Source organism: Pipistrellus hanaki, assembly GCF_964339955.1.
Source record: "Pipistrellus hanaki genome assembly, chromosome: 10".
NCBI lineage: Eukaryota > Metazoa > Chordata > Mammalia > Chiroptera > Vespertilionidae > Pipistrellus > Pipistrellus hanaki.
The window spans coordinates 32,190,261-32,197,177 of NC_140512.1; positions in this window are offsets into that span (position 1 = coordinate 32,190,261).

The window sequence follows — 6,917 nt, forward strand, 5'->3', positions numbered from 1 at the left end:
GGCATTGCTTAAGTCTGGAGCAGTGTGACTCCAGTGCTCCACCCTTCACCAAATTCTGATGGAGTTATCTCTTCCGCATTCCCTCTACTCAATTAGTTTTGTATTGTTTACTCCCTGATTTGTCGTGCTTCATTGTTTGGCACTTGGTCCCAGGCTTGAATAATTGTGCCACATATGCAACACCCTAAATCACAGTGACAGGGTAATTTCCACTGTCCCAATCTTATGACTATTAAAATCTTTATCTAAAGTTTTCCTTCATAATTGATATTTTATTCTGAGTTATTTATTCTTTACTAAGAGCAAATGCTTTTATGCCAAAAAGACAGAGTGCTCTCTAGAAAAAATTACAATTTTCCTTTCTAAGAAATATCTGAAAGTGGATATAGGTTTTGTTCTGTCATAGGTTTGAATGAACAATTAAAAAAAAAAATCATTATTTTCAGTCAGTGGATAGAGCAGTCAAGTTTTTCATGCAGAGTCACCCAGAAGAGAAAGATTAGATCTATTTAAGCTTGGACCAAATTCTACTTTCATTGAGGAAAGTATTTTCTTTCTTTTTTTTTTTTTTAATTTAGTTGGCTTTACTTTCAGGTAATAGAAAGTGTTGTACTCTATCTTAGTGATTTATTTGATTGCCCACTACATGGTATTTAACCTTTTCTTGTATTAGGGACAGATGATAATATTGAATCTCAGAACTGGAGGGAAACTTAGATACCACTTTCATTTTATTTGTCCACTTCACAGATGGCAAAATAGAGGGCAGACCATCCAAAGGTCAAACCAGGGGTCAGTGAAGGAATACAGTTTAGATGTTTGTGAGTCATTTGGCCATCTTTCATTATTCCTAAATACCCCAGGAAGTAACTAAGCCTTTGTACCATCCAGGCTTGTGCCAGAACAAGAGAACAGCAATTGTTGGTCCATAGCCAACTATTTATGTCTGAAACATATGGATTTATTTCAGTGGCAACTGGCTCAGAACAAATTACCTTGGGCTAAATTCCGTGTGCTCTGAGTCTCACATGTCACTGTGTAAATCTTCATGCTGGGCCATCCAAGGAGTGAACAATACTTCCTAGAACCTGAGTTGAAGAACTTCCTCCTCTAAATTTGGGTGGGTTGGCCTGAGTAGTTGGTATTGTTTCACTGATTTCAGTGACCTGTGGAGCATGAAATTGATACCTGATTAAAACACAGACAGTAATGTAAGTACATATCATTATCTTGAATACGTTTCAGAAATTCAACACCCATTTTAATTTTCTGGTCAGCCCATTTGAAATTTAATAAGAATATCCAACAAAGAAAGTTTTAAAAGTAACTCTATTGAATTCCTGAAACAAAAAATGTTTTAAGAACATTAAATTACTTATTACCCCACATTATGTCAACCCATTACAACTCTGGTTTACAAAACATTGTCACTAATTAAGGTAATACATCTAAATTATATCGTTTTGCCTGGACAATAGTTTATTTCTTCTTCTATTCTTTTAAATTATGTACTACCCATTGAAAAAGTTTTCAGTAAAAATGACTTGAGGTGAATTAATATTTTTACTATTCAGGGATATAAAAACCTTAAAAATTTTTTTTTTATTGCTTTCAGAGAGGAAGGGAGAGGAAGAGAAAGATAGAAACTTCAATAAGGAGAGAAAATCATTGATTGGCTGTCTCCGGAACACTCCCCCCAACAACCTGGGCATGCGCCCTAACTGGGTTCATAGGTTTGACACTCAAGCACTGAGCAATGCCAGCCAGGCTAAAAATCTTTTAATGACATAAACCCCTCCACAAATATAAGGTACTATTAGAATCATGGTTCATTGTTTATATCCAGAACTATAGATTATGGAATTACACATGTATAATTTACTTAGTGTATATAACATTTATTTAAGGTTATATTTTCTATTATACCAAGTGATCAAATTCAGAAATGCCAGATATAACACAAATCAGTGAGGACTGATACTGGGTGTTGTGGAACTATTGTTTGAAAAAAGATATTTGGGCACCACCTTGTGGGACTTTGTAGAAAGACATGGTGTAAGAGAACTTATCTAGGATCACTAACAGATTAAAACTCCTAATTGCCTCTGAACAGGTAGAATGTACGTTGCTTTCTGTAAATCCTCAGGGTAGGGAAATAACGAGATGAATCAAAGGAGTGACAAAACTACTTTTATATCTGAATCAAGAAACGAAGTAACATCTGATGTAATCTGAATATCATTCACTTAATGACATTAATTTAGTTTCTACTATGGACAGGCATTGGTTAGAAAACAAATAAAATAAGATCCAGTCTCTTCAACCCAGTGGAGGAGATAGGCAAGTAAAAGGCAATGGCAAATTTTACAAAAAAAATTATTCTTAAGTAATCAAATATCAAACTCTAGTTGATGGTACCATGCTGAAGTGTTTGGGAGCCAATTGTACTGGAGTCTGCAACTTACTTTGCAATGCATTATAAAAGAAGCTGGATAGTGAGATAGGCAGATGAATAAATATATGATACAGAAAACATGTCAATTATATGTCCAATGTTAATTGCAGAAAACATGTCAATTATATGTCCAATGTTAATTGCAGAATCAAGGTGCTGGAATTTGCTGTATCATTCTGTCAACTCTTCTGTATGAAAATTTTAATAACAAAGTATTAGACAAAAAAAGGCAATGGCAGTGCAGGGTGATATTACTTCTCAATGAGATTTCAAAGAGGGCGACAGCCCGTACTGTGCCATGGGTTGGAAGTGCAGGCACCAGAGAGTAAGTAAGTTTATGCCATGTTACAATAAAAGGCTTAGACTTTATCTTGAGGGCAATGAGGAACCATGAAACAGTGTTAAGCAGAGGAGTGACAGGATCACATTTTCATATTAGAAAACTCATTCTGGTGACTTGGTGAAGAATTAATTCCAGGAAAGCAAGCCTAGGGACTGAGAGACCTACCAAGAACCTTACTAAAATGCCAATGAGAGCCAATGAGGCTCTCAAGACCAGCTGTGGGATTGAAAAGAAGTGAGTAATGTTGAGAAATACTTAGGAAACAGTTAATTGGCCTAGAAAAGGGAAGGAAATGAAGAAAGACAGTACCCAGTGGTTTTCTGAAAAGTATTTAACAATTGGCTCTCTGAAAAAAAAATAACTGTGTGGGCATATGTGTCAATAAATTTATTATAAATGCTACTGATATAAAGGAGCATGTAGTATACAAGTAATAACAAAATATACATTATCCTCTATTGATTGTCACAGAACACTTTTGTAGATTTTTGCCAAATTCTCATATCCTTAGTAAATCTATGATTGCAACTGATGAATGACTGTAGTTCCAACAGGAATGTTGATTGACATTTCCATTTTAACAAATATGATGCCCTGCTAGTGTATGTGATACTTCTGCCAGTGTATAACTTTTGATACTTCATCCTCCCCTTATTCACTTGTCCCCACAGGAGGAGGAGTTTGATTTCTCCTGAATGATAGGGGAGATGGTCTAACATCCATTGGTCCATTTTTACTGAACAGGCATACACAGCAGTTAAAGACATGGAGGTAAAAATACCAGCGTTTTTTATCAGTAAAGTTGAGTGTGTCTTGGACTTGCAACCCCAACCACGCTTCCCGATGCTTTCACCCATATGTAGACTTTGGGCTTTCTCACCAGTCTTCCAGCTGCAAAGGGTGACACTCCCCGCCTCCAACCCTTAGATCCTGATTAGTAGGTATCCTGAAGATGAGGTCACACATGCATAGAACCTTAAATATATATATATATATAGTTCAGAGGGGAAGGGAGAGGAAGAGAGATAGAAACATCAATGATGAGAGAGAATCATTGCTCGGCTGCCTTCTGCACTGGGGACTGAGCCTGCAACCCAGGCATGTGACCCTGACCAGATCCAAACCTGGGATCCTTCAGTCCTCAGGCCAACACTCCATTTATTGAGCCAAACCAGTTAGGGCATACATAGAACTTTTAACACATTAACTCTACCTGTTCAGTAAAAATGGACCAACATTTGTCAGCCTTCTTTAGGGATTGCCTTGCCTGAGAAAATGGACTCATTTAAAGTCCCACTTCCTTCAAGGGACAGCTCACATCAATGACACTTGCACATCAGTAGGTAGTATAAAGGCCTGGAATCCTTGTCCCAACTCAAGACATCTCTGATGGGCCAGTCCAGTTCTAAAGTTTCCCATGAATTGGCTGAGGCCTTTGTTGACATTGAATCACAGTTCAGCTTCTCACTCTATCCAATCCAGCATTTTTCTCCCACCTTCTGCAAGTGTTGATCCCAAGAACATTCCTTAATATGTATCCTACATCCTAATCTCCATCTTAGAGTATGGTTCTCGGGTCACCCACTCTTAGAGTGTTAAGTGAGCCTATCTTGTAAAGTATCTGGCACACAGTATTTGCTCTATAGTTGTTTGTTATAAAACAAATAATCCAGTGGGAGTAAGTAGAATGGAAATAAAATTCAAGAAGAAAAAAATGGAATGATATAGAATTTCCTGTTACTAAAAATAAATAGCTTACTCACAAAACTTAAAAATGAAAATAGTGAGAAACTATCATTAAAGTATGTAAGTTTTGTTGGATGCAACAGAAGAGGGTGGGGAAGAGAGGGAGAGAGCAATCAAAGAATATAAATGCAGCCTATCTAGTGTGGCTCAGTAAATAGAGCATCCCAACTCAAGACATCTCTGACGGGCCAGTCCAGTTCTAAAGTTTCCCATGAATTGGCTGTACCTTGGTTGCAAGTTTGGTCCCTGGTGAGGGCACATGTGGCAGGCATCCAATAGATGTGTCTCTCTCACATCAATGTTTCTCTCTCTCTCTCTCTCTCTCTCTCTCTCTCTCTCTCTCCCTCCCTCCCTCCCTCCTAACTCCCACTTTCTCTAAAAATCAGTGGGAAAAAATATCCTCCAATGAGGATACCAAAAAACCCACAATATATGTGCATATATGCATAGCCATTGACACAGACAATAATGATGTGAAGGCCTGAGCAGGGCACAGGCAGAGAGGAGGAAGAAAAAGCAGTGAGATATGCGGGGCATTGCTAATAGTGTCAGCAATAAAAAAATGTATTAAAAATCATAACCTTGGTAGCTATGTAAGGTTCATGACAATATTAGATGTAACCCCCCAAATGTATGAATAAGTGCATTGACTTATATAATTTGGGAATAATGCTAGAATACTTTTGAAAACCACTATTTTAAAACATCTCAGATCTTGGCCTTGGTCAAGTAGTTCAGTTGGTTAGAGCACATTCCTCAGAGGAGTTTCGGATTCAATCTCCGGTCAAGGCACATGAAACAACCAATGGATGCATAAATTAGTGTTTCTTTCTCTTGTTCTCTAAAAATAAATAAATAAAGAAAGAAAGAAAGAAAGAAAGAAAGAAAGAAAGAAAAATAAATAAAAACTTATAACTCTTTAAAAATATATCTATTAAATATCTCATATATATCATCTTCAACCTTTGTAAAAAGATTACCTAAACCATGTCAAATGTTTACAGGACAAAAATTTCCTCCTGATGCTTAAGAGCAAAACTTGCCCTCAGGTAAAGCCTGATTTTGTACTTGTGGAAGTAAAGAGAGGGGGGATTAGCCAGTCATATTCTCCACAGATTGTTCTGCCTTGAAGGTCATCAGAACTAAGCTCTTTCACATCAATCACCAGGAGCCTGACACCATCCCTTTTTAAGCATGGACAGACAAGCAGAGATTGCCAGAAATCTGAAGAAAGCCTGTGTCGGATGTGTAACACTGGTGCAGCACCACATGCTGTAATGTGGGAGCCAGAAATCTAGAAGCCTCTTTCTCCCTCAGTGTGTCATCCGACTTTGTAAATATTCCTCAGGTCACACAATTCTCTCTATCCCCACTCTCCACACGACGGTAGTTTGGGTGACCATCATCTCTCATTGGGATACTTATCCTGTCCGTTTCCCATGTCCTCCCCCAAACGGATCACACCTCTGGGCATGTTTAAACACTTTCAGTGCAATGGCTTCACCAATGCTTTTAGGTAAAAGTCCATCCGAATTCACTGACCTGGTTTCCAAATGCCTTTCTGACACAGCATCTTAATCTCTCCCCACTCCTCTACTCACATCCACACTGCACTGCTACCCACTGCTTTGCCCTCCCCCTGACCTTGCACTTGCCCTTCCTGCACCCACGAAGACTCTTCCCTTCCAAACCCCTCTCCCCTGTTTCCTTTCCTGGCTAATCCCATACTCATCTTTCATTTCTCAACCGAGTGGGCCTCAAAGAAACGTTGTTGATACCCGAAAAGTAAGGGGGCGCCCCTGCCTGTGGAGCACAGTATTAGCCCCAAAGAAGCACCACTCTAATTGCCTGCTTCCTGTGAGATCATGTCTTTTTGGTTCATTCTGGTATCCCTAGCATTGGTGCTAGCTATACCAAAGGCAGTCAAAACTTGATTGTGGAATGAGAAAATTAGTGAATAAATCGTGAACGAAATACCTGGACCTTTCTCATACATCAATCAACATAAATGTTTAATGAAAATGTTAACAAACCAAATGAACTAAAGCATATAAAGTACTTAAAACAATAAACGTGCCTTTGAGAAGCTGCCCAGGTCCCTGGCCAGGATCCCGCCCCAGAGCTCGGGGCGGAGCGGCAGGAGCGGATCCGGGCGCTGGGGGCGGGGCCCAAAGGAGCGAATTAGTGCGCTGGGGGCGGGGCCAGCAGGAGCGAACCAGTGCGCTGGGGGCGGGGCCAGTAGGAGCGGACCAGTGCGCTGGGGGCGGGGCCTACAGGAGCGAACCAGTGCGCTGGGGGCGGGGCCAGCAGGAGCGGACCAGTGCGCTAGGGGCGGGGCCTGCAGGAGCGGACCAGTGCGCTAGGGGCGGGGCC